The sequence below is a fragment of the Aegilops tauschii genome, chromosome 6 (assembly GCF_002575655.3).
Source record: "Aegilops tauschii subsp. strangulata cultivar AL8/78 chromosome 6, Aet v6.0, whole genome shotgun sequence".
Lineage (NCBI taxonomy): Eukaryota > Viridiplantae > Streptophyta > Magnoliopsida > Poales > Poaceae > Aegilops > Aegilops tauschii.
In genome coordinates this window covers 2,967,743-2,988,352 of record NC_053040.3, presented here as the reverse complement: position 1 = coordinate 2,988,352, position 20,610 = coordinate 2,967,743, and the positions used below count along the sequence as shown (strand labels likewise).

The window sequence follows — 20,610 nt, the reverse complement described above, 5'->3', positions numbered from 1 at the left end:
TATATATATATATATATATATATATATATATATATATATATATATATATATATATATATATATATATATATATATATATATATATATATATATATAAAAGCATCTGTAACACATGAATTGTTGAACTCTATTTGTATTACTGTCATTATAATGTACATACATTTTTATTTTTTTGATAGAAAAGAACATGTGCTAAATGGGCCGCACTGATTGCAGGCCATTAGTCATAGCTATTATTATTCTAGTATAATCCAGTTTCAATGGGCCCCATGCCACGTCAGCTATACACATGGTGCCACGTCGGCACGCTTTACGTATACTTTATGTATACGGATGGGATTAGCATCATATTTGAGTTTTATGACCAGTTCGGTGTATTTTTCAAGTTCATGCACTAAACTAAACATTGCTGGCAAGTTCAAGCACCACTGCGTATTTACCTCTCATATAAGAGCATCTACAGCCGGACTCAGCAAATCTGGCTCCTCAAACGCCCGCGGACGCGCCGGGTGCGTCCGCGGGCACTGACCGGGCACTCCCTATATGCGCGTCTCCACACCCACGTATGTTATATTCCGTCTTCTATATTCATGCTAAATCATGCAACGTTGATAAAAACTACGTAGATCATGAGCGGACATACAATATACGGTCGGTTCATCAAAAGATCACAGCTGGATCATCGAAAGATAGCCAAGGTTCACATAATACACATAATACGACGGACAAGTTCAAACTACAACTAAAAACTTGAAATAAAGACAGATCTTCACCACTTCCTTGTCGGCCCTTTGCCCTTCCGGTTGCTGGCGTAGCTGTAGGAGTCCGCGGCAGGAGGTGGGTCCACGTCGGAGCCGTCGGACCCGTCGGAGGAGGAATCGGAGATGACGAGGAAGCCTTGCAAGCGTTGGACGATGCGGTCTTGCTTGCGCTTGAGCTTGGCCACCCTCGCCGCCTCCCTAGCCGGCGCTAGGGATTGGATAGATTGGGGAAATGGAAGCGTCGGGGAGGGGAGGGGAGCGGAGCGGAGTGAGTTAGGGTTTCTGCCGCACGGGGTTTTTTGTGGGGTCGGGGTGGGCCATCGATGGGCCTGGCTGACATGGCAGGCGCCCTGGGCCGCCTCATATCCGCCCTACATTTGGGACGGATATGAGGGGTGCCGGTCAGCCCGGGCATTTGAGGTTCGTTTGAGAGCTCCAGCTGGATCGGTATTTTGTGACCAGTCAGTGACCGGACTGCCTGCCTGGGCGTATGAGATGGATATAGGGCGCCCGGCTGTAGATGCTCTTTTTTTGGGAAAAGGAGGTTAAGACCTCCGGCCTCTGCATCAATCGATGCATACGGCCATCTTTATTTATTATTCAACATAGGTCTGACAAAAACATACATCAAGACACCCGAAGCCACCACTCACACCTAAAAAACTCGATAATGTGGAGTGCTCTCACTCCCCATATCTAAAACCGGTGTCGTCGCCGATCCATCCACATAACGTATCTGAACCCACCGCCGGTGCAGCAGACCTAACGCGTACACCACATGCACACGTTTCAGATGCCGCCTTCATCATCGAACCGCCGACCCATCTTCAGGAGAGAGATTTGCATCATCGTTGCCAATCCGTCCATCCGTTGACGCCACCACGGTGCTCAACGGCGCCACCGCCCCGCGCTCGTCCGTCCAGACACGAAGATTCTGGAAGATCTGTCGTGCGTAGCACCTGCCGACCAGACATGACATAGCACCTGTCGGCCAGGCATGACTAGACATCTCCATCGAAAGCTCCGTGCAAGACGATGTCGCTCCACCTCCTGCCTCTGTCTTCTAGCTCTGCTCCACAAACGATGCTCCCAAGAGAGAAAACGACAGCACAGTACCGCCATTGTCCGATCTGGAAGACCAGATCCTAGGGTTTCCCCGAGAGCAACACGAGTGGGTCGATAGTAGTTACACGCCGATGCCTTTATCAATGTAACGACGCAGAACGTCGCCATCGGCTTGGTTTTCACCGGCAACTATGTCTTCCTGACTCGCAGCCGGAACTAGATGGCGGATCTCGAGATCTGACCATCCAGCCTCATGCCGACCACCTCCGACAGAGGAGATAGCCACCACCGCCAGTGGTACCGGCCATATCAGATCTGACCGGAGGTGCCGCCGACCAGTCAACCATGGCCACACTCCTCCTGATCCGCCCTCCTCACGAAGCCGCCGGAGCAGCGCCGAACCGTCAGGAAAGACGAAGACCGAAGGGCGATCTCGCGTCGCCGGTCCCTCCAGACCACGGGCTGCAGCCTAGATCCCCGCCGTCCCCATCACCGGCGGCGCCCGGGCTTAACCGGCGAATGTTTCTAGGGACGACGGGGTGAAGGAGAGGGGGGAGGGGGCTGTAGATTCTCTAAATGCACATATCTTTTTTTGTATGAAATTAGAGCATCTCCAATAACTGCCCTAAAATAGGGCATAATCGTTTCATAGGGCATTTGGAGGCAAAACTAGTGTTCCAACAACAGTCCTTGCTGCAACTTTTTTACAAAAATTTAGGGCAGTTGCAAAATACAACACCAAGTGTTGCAAAACTTGGGTGGTTGCCGTAAAATAATACGCCTTGCACACACAGCCTCAACCGATGCACGGAACATTCCCACGCCGCGACCGCGCTGTGACCGTGCCTCCACCCCACCATTGCTAACAGCAATTTTGGCCGTGAAGGCCACGTCCGCCGCTGGTCCACCCTCCCCCAACTCCACCGCGACCCCGCCGCTCGACCGTAAACATTTTAGAGCCTTATCTGCACAATCTGTACGCCAATCTTAACATGTACCCAGGGGCGGAGCTACGTTGGGGCCAAAATGGGCCTTGACCCACCCAGCCCAGCAGAAAAATAGGGAAGGATGACATAAAAACAGGGTGGATGTATTTTCTTAGTCTGGCCCGCCCACAATTGGACCTATGGTACGTCGCTTCTGTCTGTAAGATCTCACTTAACCTATATATGTTGGGCGAAACATTTGAAAAAAAAGACATATAAGAAATGCAGTCTGCTTTACGCACCGATAACCGATGTGGTGTTGTCGCTCATGTCAGTGTGTTACGAGGGTTTACGTTATCCGGTACTCGCTCGTCGACACATACCAAATGATTGACATGGGACCTGCACCTAAACCCGGGAATAGTTTGTAATCCAAACCAAACCCAGCCCAACCCATAAATGTACAAATCCACCGGCCAAACCAAACCAATCCAATCCAATCCAAGCAATAAGTGCTAGAATTCAAACCAAATCAAATTGTGTGCTTTCAAATGGTAGTAAAAGTTCAAGCGCAATTTGCCAAACCAAAACACTCGGCAACAACAGGCACGTCAGGCATTATTTCTTGGGACAATCTTGTAAGTACATAAGCCAATTTGTTGACTAGCTAGGCCGTTAAATCAAGGAGCAGGTAAAGGAGGGGACATCGTCATGGCGCCACCAGCGTATCTTGCGAAGGCGAGTTTTTCTTACACTCTCTCTTGCACACACGCATAGTGTCGTAGAAGCCGTCCTCTATTACCAAACAGCGGAAGCAAAGCCCACTAATTTTGCAGTCCTCGTGCCCTACTTTAATGCAAAGCCCATTTGGCAGCTTGATCTTCTCGCTGTCCGCGCCGGTCATGATTCGGCCTGTATATCATGGAGCAGTAACAAACGAACAATCGTCGTTATGCAATTATTTTAGAGTGGTAGAAATAAACGACGCAGCGGATTAGACAAGAAGCAAAAGAGATTTGAATGGTCTTACATTGAGCAACAGTAGCGGAGCACACGAGGTGTAGAGACACTAGGGCTGCTAGTGCAAGGATGCGAATCGTGTGCTTGTCCATACCTCCTGTACGTTTGCTAGTGCAATGGGCAGGCACTCGATCACTTGGTTGTGGAGGAGAAATATTTTGCTACCAATCAACATATGACTGGATCGTGTATATCGGATGTCCCCGAAGGGACTGGATCGTGTATATATAGGGAGAAGATTGAGACAAGAGTAAACATCAAGCAATAAAGTTGGAATTATTCAGTGTCTTCCCATATTATGAACCCTCATTAAAAGCATAAATCAAGTAAGATGATCTTTTTCCCTTTGTAAGACAAGTTTCGGAATCTTGGTGAAAAACTACGTATGCGGGTTAGGAATGTCGGATTTATATCTCCTACTATGTCTATATTTGCATATTCCCGAATTGTAATTAAGTATCCAATATTTATTGACTTGTATACATGATCTGGTTGTGCACGTTACATTTGTTTTTAGAAAAATGGTGTACTCCGAGATGACATCACGTGTCTGAGGTGTCCCAACAAATTGGGGGGCTCGTTTTTTTCTTTATGAAGACGAAAATATAAAGCATGACAGTGAAATCATGTCGTTGTATCTACCTGTCCATATCTCCTGTACGACTTTTGAACCCAGTTACACTGTTGTCATGCGGCCCCGCCCATTTAATTAACGGTCAAAGAGAAACGTGAGGCCCATCAGATCGAATAAATTATACACACACAAAAATTGTTTTCATGGTGCCAGCATGTGTTAATTTGTGGGTGCGCATTTTTTTAATGATTTTTGAAGATTGCTCACCACGCCCGTCTCTCGAAGATGCTCACGGATAAGGCGTGTGCGTGCATTTATAAGGATAGTGTATGTCCATGTATATGAGCGACGTCGATTATACCGTGTTGACGCCAAATTTGTTATTTTTGGGGTGAAGAAACTTGCCAAGCATAGAGAGAGATTGAAGAAACTTGCCAAACATAGTCGAAGGAATATGTATTTGACATGAAGAAAGCAATAGCAATAAAACTGAACAATCATAATGCTAAGCTAACTGATGGGTCTTGTCCATGTGATCCCGTTATCAAATGACAACTCATGTCCATGGTTAGAAAACCTTAGCCATCTTTGATCAACGAGCTAGTCAAGTAGAGGCTCACTAGGGATACAGTATTTGTCTATGTATTCACACATGTATTTAGGTTTTCGACCAATACAATTCTAGCATGAATAATAAACATTTATCATGAATAAGGAAATATAAAATAACAACTTTATTATTGCCTCTAGGGCATATTTCCTTCACCGCCGCCATCAATGTGTAAGCTGAAGCACTGCTCCACCAAAGAAGCCTTGCACTGGTCCCTCAGCCCGTGTACACCTCTGCGAATGACGCCCTCAAGAGGGAAACGACACCATAGCGTCGCCGTCATCTGGTCTACTGATCTAGGGTTTCCCCCGGAGGTAGCGTAGAGTGGCCTTGAACTTCTCCACGGTGATGCCTTCAAGAAGGGAACGACGGAGGCAGCGCCGCCACCGTCGGCCTTGGCAGCTAGCCGACATCAGGTTTTCACCCAGATCTGTTCGAAGAGCCTCCCTCAAGCATCTCGCGCACGGAATGCCGCCATCTCTGCTGGGGACTAGACAAAAGGGATCGAGGCTGCCGCCGCCTGACCGGCCATGGCACCACCACGGTTCCTACTGCCGGCGCTGCCAGGCCCACCACGCTTGCCTATAGATGCACACCGAAACCGTCGGCCCGCCCAATCTGGGCAAGACAAGACCCGCGATCCCGGCCGCCGCCACAGGGGCGCCTCCGCCGTGGGTAGGTCGCGCCTCCGCTGACGCCGCCGTCACACACGCCGAAGGGATCCCGCCGCTCCTTGCTGCCGGATCTCCGTTGTACCATGCGCCGCCGCCGCCCGGAGATATCGCCACGACCGCGTGAGGGATAAGGCCCCGCCGCCGCCATCATAGGCCAGGCTTCGCCGATGAGACCTCAGGCGGCGACAGGATGAAGGAGACGAGGGGAGGAGGCCTAGGGCCGGCGGCGCGATCGTCGCCCGTGTCGCCTATGGTTGGCGACGCGGGGGTGGGGGGTCTACTTGTGTTAATCATTATTCTTGTTCTCTTCTAGTACTTATGGATTGTAATATGTACATGTTTTGTAATAATAAAGAGCTCGCTAGGGCCCTGGGTCCCACAAAAGCCTTGATCATGTAGTCTCCCACTTGTCATGGTTGGTGATTATAGGGAGAGGCTTGTGTATTTAAGCTCGTCCCTGCTGGGGTGCTGGGCAAAGGTTGGGGGTGAAGAAACTTGCCAAGCATAGAGAGAGACTGAAGAAACTTGTTAATTTACCTTTTACAGTCCCAACCCAACCCTTCTAATTATAATCATCATCCAGACATGTTCTCATCAAACCCACTTTTCAAGTGACCCACTCATCGCCTCTTTTCTGCAGTATTCTCTGCACATGTATCCAAGAAAAGTGCTTCTGGTTTAGACCTCACATAGTCACATTACATACCTAGGGTGTATTACTACAACTTAGCCGCCAACAATTTCTAGCTAGTAAAAGTGCAATTGCAATTTGCGAAAAGAAATATAAGAGCGTGATCACTCTTATACTATTTCTTTACAGAGGAGTACTCAGCAACAACTGCAAGCTGGAGTATTACTCGATTTTATTGAGCAGCTGTATTTCCATCGGCACATCAGGTTGTAAAGTTAAGGAGCGGGTAAAGGAGAAGGAGGAGGAGGAGACGTCGTCATGGCCACCAGCATGTCTTGCAAAGACGATGCTTTTTTACACTCTGTCTTGCACTCACGCATAGTGTCGTAGTAGGCCTTCTTCACCAAACAACGGAAGCAGTTCCCACTGTCGCTGCAGTCGTCAGGACCCATCTCAACGCACAACCCGTTTGGTATATTGATCTTCTTGCCGTCCGTGTCAGCCACTGTCGCTGCACTTACATCGTCGTTATGCAATTATTTTAGAGTGCTATAAACAAACGACACAGCGAATTAGTAGACAAGAAGCAAAAGAGATCTTAATGGCCTTACATTGAGCAACGGTAGCGGAGCATACGAGGTGTAGATACACTAGGGCTGCTAGTGCAAGGATGCGAATCATGTACTTGTCCATACCCTGCCGGCCGGTGCAACACTAGGGCTGCTAGGCAGGCACTCGATCACTTGGTTGTCGATGAGAAATATTTTGCTACCAATCAACACACTGGATGGATCGTGTATATATATAGAGAGATTGAGACAAGAGAGGATCGGTAACCCTGATCCCATGCAGTAAACATCAAGCAATACAATTGGAATTATTCAGTAGGTTCCCATATTATGAACCCTCATTAAATCAAGTAAGATGATTCTTTTCCCTTAAGAAAAGTTTCCGAATTTTGGTGGCAAATTACGTCTGCGGGTTAGGAATGTCGGATTTATATCTCCTATGTCTGTATTTGCGTATTTCCGAATTGTAATTAGTTATCCAGTATTTATTTCCTTGTATGAATGATCTGTGTTGAGTATATTGTGTACATATATATTGTGTATTGGGCCCACCTCCTAGTTTCTCTGTATAGTCGAGGTTGTGGCCCCTCTGTACTCATATATACGTGCCTGGTGCACCGATCAATGCATTGCGATTGCACAGCCCATACTTGTCCTTCTACAATCTGGTTGTGCACGTACTAATTTTTTTGATAAAGGGTGTAATACTTTTAGCAAATCCTGTCGTCATTGCACATCCAAATCCTTACTCTTATGTGGCTTATTATGTTGATATGACATCACGTGTGTCACCAAATTAGGGCTTGTTCTTTGGCGAGTGCTAGGCGCCGGTGCAAATTTCGGCCGGTCGCGCCCCGTGCGTCTGATATGGAAATTTCCAACCGTCGGATCCGGCTTTCCACTTCGTCCCCAACCTCCGACTCCCACATACCTTTGACTTTTCCCCCAAAAATCAGATCAACGTGCCCCCGTGTGGGGAGAGGACAAGGCAGCTAGCGTCGCCGAGTCCATCCATGGACCCGCATGCGACCAGCCACCACCGGTGAGCTCATGGTGCTCCGTCGCTACCCGGTTGCAGCGAAAAAATCTCAGCGAACAAAAAAATATGATGGTCTATTGAAGCAAAAACAACAGCCAGTTCCAGCGAAAATTAACAATGGCTCCAAAAAAAAGTCACAATAGCAAACTCCAAAAAGTTCAATTTTAGCGAACGAACTAGCTAGTTCCAGCAAAAAATTGCGCTGGTTCCAGCAAAAAAAAGTCACTGGTGAGGGCGCGCTCCGGTTCCAGCAACATTGGGCGCTGGTTTCTAGCACGTCGTGTCGCCGGGGATGGATGTAGCAAATCCGGGCGCCGGTGGTAGCTTTCCCGGTTGCCTGTTGCAGAAAAAACGTGGCATTGTTGCCGACTGGCATGGTTGTCATCGCATGGTTGTAGCAAATTCAGCCGCCATTGGTAACTTTACTGGTGTCGGTTGCAGCAAATCTCAGGACCGTCGTCGCTGCCACAAAATAATTGTCACCCCTTGTAGCAAATCGGGGCGTCGGTTGTAGCACGACCGGTCACCGATTGTAGCACGGCCGGTGTGTGGTCGTAACACGGCCGTGCGGTGGAGGAGCTGGGAGTGCGCAATGACCAGAGGAGGACGAGAGGAGGGTGGCGCATGACCATTGCGCCCACCCAAGGAGCTTGCCGGTGTTGCCCCCTCCCCCCACCCCACCCCACCCACTCCCCCTCGATTTGGTGTGGAGCACCGCAATGGAAGCAACAGTGCTGCTACTGGAGCCATGGAAGTACCAGGTAAGAAGTTCCATGGCGGGAAACTTGAGGTGAACGACCCTCGGGGGAGGAAAGGGAGCTAATGAGGTGAGGAGTTAGCTCACCGGAGCAGCAGGTCGACGGGATCGGAAAAAATGAAGGATGTGGTGCTTGGCTTGCTACAGAGAGATGGGGAAAGGAGAGGACTGCGGCGCTGTGAAGAAAGGAAGTGGACGAGGAAGAGATAAGAGCATGGTTAATAATATAGCTAGTTGTTGGCTATAAGCCAGTGCCATGTCGTCAACAATCCATCTTATAGCCAACATGTATAATAATAGATCAAAAGAGTGTACTACATTTTTATTAAGTGGCTCATCTTTCATTCTCATAAAGTGCCTATGAGCATGTGCTAGAGTTGGCTCTTCATGAAAAACCCGCTTACCTTCTCTCTCCTCTTCTCTTTCCTTCAAGTAAGCAGAAATATACTAGTTTAATCCTTATAGCCCGCTGACTCAGCTCTATTGTACTTGCTCTAAGGCAGAGACAGGGGCCACAAGGTTACACGTCGCTCGAAAAATGAAACGCACGGGAAGCGTGCGTGAGGCGGCCGACCCAAACTTCCGCCGGCTCGCCGTTCCCAAACGTTTTCCTTGTTATTTTCTTTAGGAAGACAAAAATATGACGTGTGATAGTGAAATCATGTTCTTGTATCTACCTGTCCATATCTCCCGTTTAGGCCATTTCCAACGTAGACCACATGGTTCGGACGTGTTTTGCCATCCAATACAGTCTAGTATCCATATGTAGATAGGTCCGGACGTCCTCTCACAGGATGCAATGTATGCGGCAAGGGACACCAAGTACAAGCAACATATGGAGCTGACGCTCCATCACTCGCTCGTCCATGACATCGGTCCGGCAATGCCACCGGAGACGCTTCTCCGTGCTATCAACCCGGAGCCTCTTCTCCCTCCCCGCACAACCTCGACATCCAAATCAGATGTCATGTTGTCAAGGAGGAGGATCTCTCGCCACTGCCTAGCCGCACCGGTGGCGGCGCGTGGTCGCATACTGCACTACCTCGGTGGCGGCTGTAGAGGCAGCGGTGGTGGTAGCTTGTCCTCTTGGAGTTCCATGGTGATGCAGGAGAACATGGACAAGGAGCATCGGCAGCGGGACAAGTGCAGTGCCACACGCCAGGCAATGTTCACGGACTACGACGACCCACTTCCACAAATCCTCGTGGAGGTGGAACTCGCAATGTCCTGGGCCCTCGACCGGTCGAAGACCACGGTGGAGACGAGCAAGTCTCTTCCGCCTCGATGATGAGATGGCGAAATAAGGCTAGGAGTGGTCTCTTCGCGAGAGCACCGACGCAGCTGCCCGCCTCTCCCCTGCCCAGCTGGCCGCACTGCACTGCACGCAGGAGCAAGCAGAGAAGATCATCCCCGAGTGGCAGGCTGCGGCAGGAAAGCCTTGCTGCGACACCGCGCCCTACCGCCACCTGAGCACAACTCTGATGACTCAGACGATGGTGATGATGACAGAGGTGTCGCCGGCCAGCCCGGCATCACGTATGAGGTCACCGTCAAGTATATGGTAGTTTCAGGTTTTTTTGGGTTTTAGTTCACCAGACGAAATATCGTCCGATTTTATGTAAAAGCTATCCATGTTTGAATGAAAATCATCTGGTTTATTTAAATTTGCATCAAATTTGTTTATTTTTGTTAAATTCTGTTTGATATGTCTACGGACATTTGCGGCTAGCTTTGAATGGCAGGCCCCCATATTAGTGTGCGGACTGGTCCCGAAAGGTACCCAGACGGATACGGTGACCGATTTGAGGGTCAGCATTGCAGATACCCTTACACTCTTGGTATGTGTGCTCACCCATTTAAGGGCCAATCATCGTTTGCAAGATAAATGTGAGGCCCATCAGATCAACTATTTATAGTATACAAAAAAAAATGTTTTCATGGTGCCAGAATGTGTTAATTTGTGGGTGCATATTTATTAGTGGTTTGAAGATTGCTCACCACGCCTGCCGCTCGGTGGGTGCGTATTTGATATAGAATTTTGTCAAAACAAATATTCTACAACTATACAAACCAGTAAGCGTGCAAGTGCAATGCACGTTTAGCCAGGCGAAAAAATTACATTCGTCCTAGGAAGCTATTATTTATATAAAATAAACCTTTTTTTATAATGTACTCAAGTGCCACTAAAATTTCCTTTTTGGTTCTCTGAATGTATTTAGCAAGCTTTTTCTGGTTTGAGACGAATTCGCAAAATGCACATCTTTGTCATGGCCATGTGCGCAAGACCGTTCAAATAATGGATCCAATCAAATGAAGAATCAACTGTTTTGTAAAAATTAAGCTTGTACATCGCCCTTGGAAATCATGATGCTAGCAAGAGGCTCACAATCATGCTCCAGCAATATATGTAGAATATGTAGATATAATGGACTGCTGGGGGTAAACTTCATTCTTTGAGATAATTCAATTCTGATAGAGCAAAAATAAAAATCATGCCTTCACAGATCTTTCTTGTGACGAGAAGTTTATATATTAACCAACATCAACAATATTCTTACAATGAGAGGACAAAAACCCCTGCTCACGGGCTGGGGAATTTTGAAGCAACAAATATGAAAACTTAACCTCTCCCAAAAATTGAAGTGAACAGAGGAACCAATAAAGCCTCAACCCTGCGGGGATTAAATGCACTTGGAGTACTTGATGACAAACTCATGGTCGCGAGGTCTCGCGGCCGGCCGGACGTGAGTACCTGAGTGGCCGCCGGGTGCTCGACGCCTCGGCCAGGCAGTGAACGGTGGCACTGCGGCACGCAGCGCAGAGGAGAATCGCAAGCGCAGTTGCAGGCAGTTGCAGGCAACGAGGGCGACGAAACGATCCTGAATTCACGATTGAAGAAGCATGTGGGGTGCGACGCTTCTGTTTCCTAGCGCCATCAGTCAGCAATTGGGAGAGCCCATATCGTTTCCTCCTTTCTTATTTTTCATATCTATTTTTTACTATGCTATGGCATACATGCATACTTACCAGATCATGGCCCCCCAAGGCCGGGGCCCTGGGCGGTCGCCCCTCTAGCCATACACCGGAGTTGGCCCTGGCTGAGGGTGACAAAGGATTTCTAGGTATGAACACTCTCTTTCCAGCATGGTGTCCACCAACAATCTCCACGTCAATTGTATTATGTTGAAATGCTCTAATCATTAATATTGTTCCATTGCATAGCCCATTGTGAGGATCAAGATTCCATAGCAAATGACAGGACAATTGACCTTGATTTTGAGAATATGTGAGGGCAAGCCATTTGGGGTGACCAAGTTTAGAAAGTAAATTGGGTAGTTATTGTGTGCATCATCCTTGACAAAGTCAAAGCTATGGTATACCTTTTCTTGGCCAAGAAACATGTCAATCATCTTTCCATTCAACTCGTCCACATGCTCATTCTTGGTACAAGGAATAGCACGCGTGCTCATGTAAGCTTCGGATGCAAAATTTTTATGAAGCGATGGGAAGACATCATTGATAAGCTTCTTCATTGATTTTGCTGTGGAAGTGTACCCTATCATAATTTCATTAGCAAGACACACATAATCATCACCAATCGTCTCTTCTGTTTCATTCCCAATTATAAGTAGATAGTTGGAGAACCCGGGGTCAGTTTGTGCCCTCATATTACGTGATAGGCGTATCCTAACTTTCCCTACAGATAAGATCTTTGTAGTGTTGCATCCATGATTTTTGCTCTTGTCCCACGCATCACGATAGGAAGGACCTGCCTAAAAGTTTTCTCCAAACACCACAACCTTCCCCCCAAAAGGAAAATCGCACCCCATGATATCTTTGTAGTGACCTATCAAGTGCCTCAACTGCTTGATGCTTTGTCATGGCAACTTCATCCCAGATTATCAAGGATGCTCTATGAAGCAGCTCGACGGTACCACTCTGCTTGGTGAAATTGCATGTGCTATTGTCTGTGAGGCTAATTGGGATTTCGAATCTGGAGTGGGCGGTGTGTCCACCAGGCATGATCAATGCTCCTGTACCAGATGTTGTTGTTGCAATAACGACTTGTCCTATTTACCGCACCCTCACAAGAAGCGCCTTATACAGATAAGTCTCCCCCATGCCACTTAGTCCGTTGACAAAGAAAATTCGTCTCTTGTTGTTGACCATGTGATCCAGTACACTAGTAGAAAAAGGGCCTAATGTTCAGCTCATTAGTCCCGGTTTGTAAATGAACCGGCACTAATATGACCATTAGTGCCGGTTCCAATGGCTAGGCGGGCGGCGCTCATTAGTCCCGGTTCGTGTCGAACCTTTAGTACGGGTTCGTGCCACGAACCGGGACTAAAGAGGTGGTGGCAGGCTGGTGTCAGGCTGCGGCCCCACCAACACCTTTAGTCCCGGTTCGTGGCACGAACCGGGACTATATATGCACCTTTAGTCCCGGTTTGTAGAACAAACTGGGACTAAAGATCATCCTACATAAACCCTTCGTCGACCCCGAGCTCTCTGTTCTTCCCCTTTCCTCTCCTCTCTGTTTTCTTCCTCTCCTCTCGAGCTCATCCTCCATTTTTGACAAAATTTGTCAAGATTTGAAGGCACCCCATCCATCCAAGTGATCACAAAGGTTAGCAACTTTGTCCTTTCATCTCTCATTGCTAGATTAGCTCTTGCAATGCTCTATAAGTATAGTGATTTGTGGATTTTAGTTTGGGAGGAATTATATGTGGTAGTTTATTTGATTTATATGCAATCTGAGCTCAAAATAACTCTTAGTTTGCATATGTAGGTGTGGTTTACTTAGTGCCTTCCCGTCTCCGTCCTAACCACCGTCGATCGCCCGCACCGTCCCATCGCCGGCACCACCTTGTGGTGAGCCTCTTGTTCTTATCTTTTTTATATAAAAGAATCATGTTTGTGTGATTTAGATATATAGTTACTTGTATAATTATCTTACCTGTACGTTGTTTTTTATACATAGTGCCATGGTTTTGATATCCGTCCCCGTCGGCCCTCGTCCGGTTTATGATTCGGATGTGGTATATTCTCTTTTATAACTATTTGTTGCATTTCATGAAAAATTATGCCCATCAAGTTGACATAGATATTTCTATCTAGGAGGTATGTGAACCGGAAATTCCAACCGACCCTATTGTCGAGAGGTTAAATTTAGTTGAAAATGAAAACGAGTATTTGAAAGAAAAATTGAAAAGAATTGAGGAGGAGAAGATGGAATTGGAGTTGCATGTTGCCGATGTCGTCGATGATCACAAGATCAAGATGGGGAAAATGCGCTTGAAGATTAGAAAGATTAGAAAATATGCCATTGATAGTGAGGCTTGGTATCATTATGCTGTTGGATCAATTATTACCTTAGTCGTGATCTTGATCGCATTTGTTGTTGCATTTAAATGCTTTAGCTAGAGAGTTTGTATGTTGTTTTATGAGAATAAGTTGTTGGGGAACGTAGTAATTTGAAAAAAAAATTCCTACGCACACGCAAGATCATGGTGATGCATAGCAACGAGAGGGGAGAGTGTTGTCCACGTACCCTCGTAGACCGAAAGCGGAAGCGTTAGCACAATGCGGTTGATGTAGTCGTACGTCTTCACGATCCGACCAATCCAAGTACCGAACGTACGGCACCTCCGAGTTCAGCACACGTTCAGCTCGATGACGTCCCGTGAACTCCGATCCAGCAGAGCTTCACGGGAGAGTTCCGTCAGCATGACGGCGTGATGATGGTGATGATGTTGCTACCAACGCAGGGCTTCGGCTAAGCACCGCTACGATATGACCGAGGTGGAATATCGTGGAGGGGGGCACCGCACACGGCTGGAATAGATCAACAGATCAACTTGTGTGTCTTGGGGTGCCCCCTGCCCCCGTATATAAAGGAGGGAGGGAGGAGGTGGCCGGCCAAGGAGAGGCGCGCCAAGAGGGGGAGTCCTAGTAGGAGTAGGAGAGGGGGAAGGAAAGGGAGAGGAGGAGAAGGAAAGAGGGGGCCGGCCCCCCTTGCCCTAAACCAATTCGGTTTGGGCCTTGGGAGGGCATGCCCCACACTCCCCTTGCTGCCCTCTATTTCCACTAAGGCCCATGTAGGCCCATTAAGTCCCCGAGGGGGTTCCGGTAACCCCCGGTACTCCGGTATTTATCCGGTAACCCCCAGAACCCTTCCGGTGTCCGAATATAACCTTCCAATATATCAATCTTTATGTCTCGACCATTTCGAGACTCCTCGTCATGTCCCCGATCTCATCCGGGACTCCGAACTACCTTCGGTACATCAAAACACATAAACTCATAATACCGATCGTCACCGAACTTTAAGTGTGCGGACCCTACGGGTTCGAGAACTATGTAGACATGACCGAGACACGTCTCCGGTCAATAATCAATAGCGGAACCTACATGCTCATATTGGCTCCCACATATTATATGAAGATCTTTATCGGTCAAACCGCATAACAACATACGTTGTTCCCTTTGTCATCGGTATGTTACTTGCCCGAGATTCGATCATCGGTATCTCAATACCTAGTTCAATCTCGTTGCCGGCAAGTCTCTTTACTCGTTACGTAATGCATCATCCCGCAACTAACTCATTAGTCACATTGCTTGCAAGGCTTATAGTGATGTGCATTACCGTGAGGGCCTAGAGATACCTCTCCGACAATCGGAGTGACAAATCCTAATCTCGAAATACGCCAACTCAACAAGTACCTTCGGAGACACCTGTAGAGCACCTTTATAATCACCCAGTTACGTTGTGACGTTTGGTAGCACACAAAGTGTTCCTCCGGTAAACGGGAGTTGCATAATCTCATAGTCATAGGACCATGCATGAGTCATGAAGAAAGCAATAGCAACATACTAAACGATCAAGTGCTAAGCTAACGGAATGGGTCAAGTCAATCAAATCATTCTCCTAATGATGTGATCCCGTTAATCAAATGACAACTCATGTCCATGGCTAGGAAACTCAACCATCTTTGATCAACGAGCTATTCAAGTAGAGGCATACTAGTGACACTATGTTTGTCTATGTATTCACACATGCATTATGTTTCCGGTTAATACAATTCTAGCATGAATAATAAACATTTATCATGATATAAGGAAATAAATAATAACTTTATTATTGCCTCTAGGGCATATTTCCTTCAGTCTCCCACTTGCACTAGAGTCAATAATCTAGATCACATCGCCATGTGATTTAACATCAATAGTTCACATCACCATGTGATTAACACCCATAGTTCACATCGTCATGTGACCAACACCCAAAGGGTTTACTAGAGTCAGCAATCTAGTTCACATTGCCATGTGATTAACACCCAAAGAGTACAAAGGTGTGATCATGTTTTGCTTGCGAGAGAAGTTTAGTCAACGGGTCTGCCAAATTCAGATCCGTATGTATTTTGCAAATTTCTATGTCAACAATGCTCTGCACGGAGCTACTCTAGATAACTGCTCCCACTTTCAATATGTATCCAGATTGAGATTTAGAGTCATCCGGATCAGTGCCAAAACTTGCATCGACGTAACCCTTTACGATGAACTTTTTGTCACCTCCATAACCGAGAAACATATCCTTATTCAACTAAGGATAATTTTGACCAATGTCTAGTGATCTACTCCTAGATCACTATTGTACTCCCTTGCCAAACTCAGGGTAGGGTATACAATAGGTCTGGTACATAGCATGACATACTTTTAGAACCTATAGCTGAGGCATAGGGAATGACTTCCATTCTCTCTCTATCTTCTGCCGTGGTCGGGTTTTGAGTCTTACTCAACTTCACACCTTGCAACACAGGCAAGAACTCTTTCTTTGACTGTTCCATTTTGAACTACTTCAAAAACTTGTCAAGGTATGTACTCATTGAAAATTTTTATCAAGCGTCTTGATCTATCTCTATAGATCTTGATGCTCAATATATAAGCAGCTTCACCGAGGTCTTTCTTTGAAAAACTCCTTTATGCTTTACAGAAAATTCTACATCATTTCCGATCGACAATATGTCATTCACATATACTTATCAGAAAGGCTGTAGTGCTCCCACTCACTTTCTTGTAAATACAAGCTTCACCACAAGTCTGTATAAAACTATATGCTTTGATCAACTCATCAAAAAGCGTATATTCCAACTCCGAGATGCTTGCACCAGCCCATAGATGGATCGCTGGAGCTTGCACATTTTGTTAGCACCTTTAGGATCAACAAAACCTTCTGGTTGCATCATATACAACTCTTCTTTAAGAAATCCATTAAGGAATGTAGTTTTGACATCCATTTGCCAGATTTCATAAAATGTGGCAATTTTCTAACATGATTCGGACAGACTTAAGCATCGCTACGAGTGAGAAAATCTCATCGTAGTCAACACCTTGAACTTTGTCAGAAACCTTTTTCGACAAGTCTAGCTTTGTAGATAGTAACACTACTCTCAATGTCCATCCTCCTCTTGAAGATCCATTTATTCTCAATGGCTTGCCGATCATTGGGCAAGTCAACCAAAGTCCATACTTTGTTTTCATACATGTATCCCATCTCAGATTTCATGGCCTTAAACCATTTTGCGAAATCTGGGCTCATCATCGCTTCCTCATAGTTCGTAGGTTCGTTATGGTCAAGCAACATGACCTCCAGAACAGGATTACCGTACCACTCTGGTGCGGACCGTACTCTGGTTGATCTACGAGGTTCGGTAGTAACTTGATCTGAAGTTTCATGATCATAATCATTAATCTTCCTCACTAATTGGTGTAGGCATCACTGGAACTGATTCCAGTGATGAACTATTTTCCAATTTGGGAGAAGGTACTATTACCTCATCAAGTTCTACTTTCCTCCCACTCACTTCTTTCGAGAGAAACTCCTTCTCTAGAAAGGATCCATTCTCAGCAACGAATGTCTTGCCTTCGGATCTGTGATAGAAGGTGTACCCAACAGTTTCCTTTGCGTATCCTATGAAGACATATTTCTCCGATTTGGGTTCGAGCTTATCAGGTTGAAACTTTTTCACATAAGCATCGCAACTCCAAAGTTTAAGAAACGATAGCTTAGGTTTATTGCTAAACCATAGTTCGTACGGTGTCATCTCAACGGATTTAGATGGTGCCCTATTTAACGTGAATGCAACTGTCTCTAATGCATAATCCCAAAACGATAGTGGTAAATCGGTAAGAGACATCATAGATCGCACCATATCTAATAAAGTACGTTATGACGTTCGGACACACCATTACACTGTGGTGTTCTAGGTGGCGTGAGTAGTGAAACTATTTCACATTGTTTTGACTGAAGGCCAAACTCGTAACTCAAATATTTTACCTCTGCGATCATATCGTAGAAACTTTTATTTTCTTGTTACGATGATTCTCCACTTCACTATGAAATTCTTTGAACTTTTCAAATGTTTCAGACTTATGTTTCATCAAGTAGATATACCCATATCTGCCCAAATCATCTGTGAAGGTCAGAAAATAACGATACTTGCCGCGAGCCTTAACACTCATCGGACCGCATACATCAGTATGTATTATTTCCAATAAGTCAGTTGTTCGCTCCATTGTTCCAGAGAACGGAGTCTTAGTCATCTTTCCCATGAGGCATGGTTCGCAAGCATCAAGTGATTCATAATCAAGTGATTCCAAAAGCCCATCAGCATGGAATTTCTTCATGCGCTTTACACCAATATGACCCAAACGGTAGTGCCACAAATAAGTTGCACTATCATTATTAACTTTGCATCTTTTGGCTTCAATATTATGAATATGTGTATCACTACGATCGAGATCCAACAAACCATTTTCATTGGGTGTATGACCGTAGAAGGTTTTATTCATGTAAACAGAACAACAATTATTCTCTAACTTAAATGAATAACCGTATTGCAATAAACATGATCAAATCATATTCATGCTCAACGCAAACACCAAATAACACTTATTTAGGTTCAACACTAATCCCGAAAGTATAGGGATTGTGCGATGATGATCATATCAATCTTGGAACTACTTCCAACACACATCGTCACTTCACCCTTAACTAGTCTCTGTTCATTCTACAACTCCTGTTTCGAGTTACTAATCTTAGCAACTGAACTAGTATCAAATACTAAGGGGTTGCTATAAACACTAGTAAAGTACACATCAATAACAGGTATATCAAATATACCTTTTTTCACTATGCCATCCTTCTTATCCGCCAAGTATCTAGGGCAGTTCCACTTCTAGTGACCAGTCCCTTTGCAGTAAAAGCACTTAGTCTCAGGCTTAGGTCCAGACTTGGGCTTCTTCACTTGAGCAGCAACTCGCTTGCCGTTCTTCTTGAAGTTCCCCTTCTTCCCTTTGCCCTTTTCTTGAAACTAGTGGTCTTGTCAACCATCAACACTTGATGTTTTTCTTGATTTCTACCTTCGTCAATTTCAGCATCACGAAGAGCTTGGGAATCATTTCCGTTATCCCTTGCATATTATAGTTCATCATGAAGTTCTAGTAACTTGGTGATAGTGACTAGAGAACTCTGCCAATCACTATCTTATCTGGAAGATTAACTCCCACTTGATTCAAGTGATTGTAGTACTCAGACATTCTGAGCACATGCTCACTAGCTGAGCAATTCTCCTCCATCTTGTAGGCAAAGTACTGTCAGATGTCTCATACGTCTCGACACGGGCATGAGTCTGAAATACTAATTTCAACTCTTGGAACATCTTATATGCTCCGTGGCGTTTCAAAAAAAAAAAAGTCTTTGAAGCCCCGATTCTAAGCCGTAAAGCATGGTGCACTAAACTATCAAGTAGTCATCATATCGAGCTTGCCAAACGTTCATGACGTCTGCAGTTGCTCCTGCAATCGGTCTGTCACCTAGTGGTGCATCAAGGACATAATTCTTCTGTGCAGCAATGAGGATAATCCTCAGATCACGGATCCAATCCGTATCATTGCTACTAACATCTTTCAACTTAGTTTTCTCTAGGAACATATCAAAAATAAAACAGGGGAGCTAAACGCGAGCAATTGATCTACGGCATAGATATGCTAATACTACCAGGACTAAGTTCATGATAAATTAAAGTTCAATTAATCATATTACTTAAGAACTCCCACTTAGATGACATCCCTCTAATCATCTAAGTGATCACGTGATCCAAATAAACTAAACCATGTCCGATCATCACGTGAGATGTAGTTTTCAATGGTGAACATCACTATCTTGATCATATCTTCTATATGATTCACGCTCGACCTTCAGGTCTCCAGTGTTCCGAGGCCATATCTGCATATGCTAGGCTCGTCAAGTTTAACCCGAGTATTCTGCGTGTGCAAAACTGGCTTGCACCCGTTGTAGATGAACGTAGAGCTTATCACACCCGATCATCACGTGGTGTCTCGGCACGACGAACTTTGGCAACGGTGCATACTCAGGGAGAACACTTTTATCTTGAAATTTAGTGAGAGATCATCTTATAATGCTACCGTCAATCAAAGCAAAATAAGATGCATAAAATATAAACATCACATGCAATCAATATAAGTGATATGATATGGCCATCATCATCTTGTGCTTGTGATCTCCATCTCCGATGCACCGTCATGATCACCATCGTCACCGGCGCGACACCTTGATCTCCATCGTAGAATCGTTGTCGTCTCACCAACTATTGCTTCTACGACTATCGCTACAGCTTAGTGATGAAGTAAAGCAATTACTGGGTGATTGTATTGCATACAATAAAGTGACAACCATCTGGCTCCTGCTAGTTGCTGATAACTCGGTTACAAAACATGATCATCTCATACAATAAAATATAGCATCATGCCTTGACCATATCACATCACAACATGCCCTGCAAAAACAAGTTAGACGTCCTCTACATTGTTGTTGCAATACGGGCTGAGCAAGAACCGTTCTTACCTACGCATCAAAACCACAACGATAGTTCGTCAAGTTAGTGCTGTTTTAACCTTCACAA

General features: G+C 45.7%; 1 pseudogene; it reads right to left on the bottom strand.

Moving 5' to 3' along the window:
- Window positions 1–9,932: 9,932 nt before the first annotated feature.
- LOC141025437 (uncharacterized) lies at window positions 9,933–19,700 on the bottom strand (annotated as a pseudogene).
- Window positions 19,701–20,610: the final 910 nt, after the last annotated feature.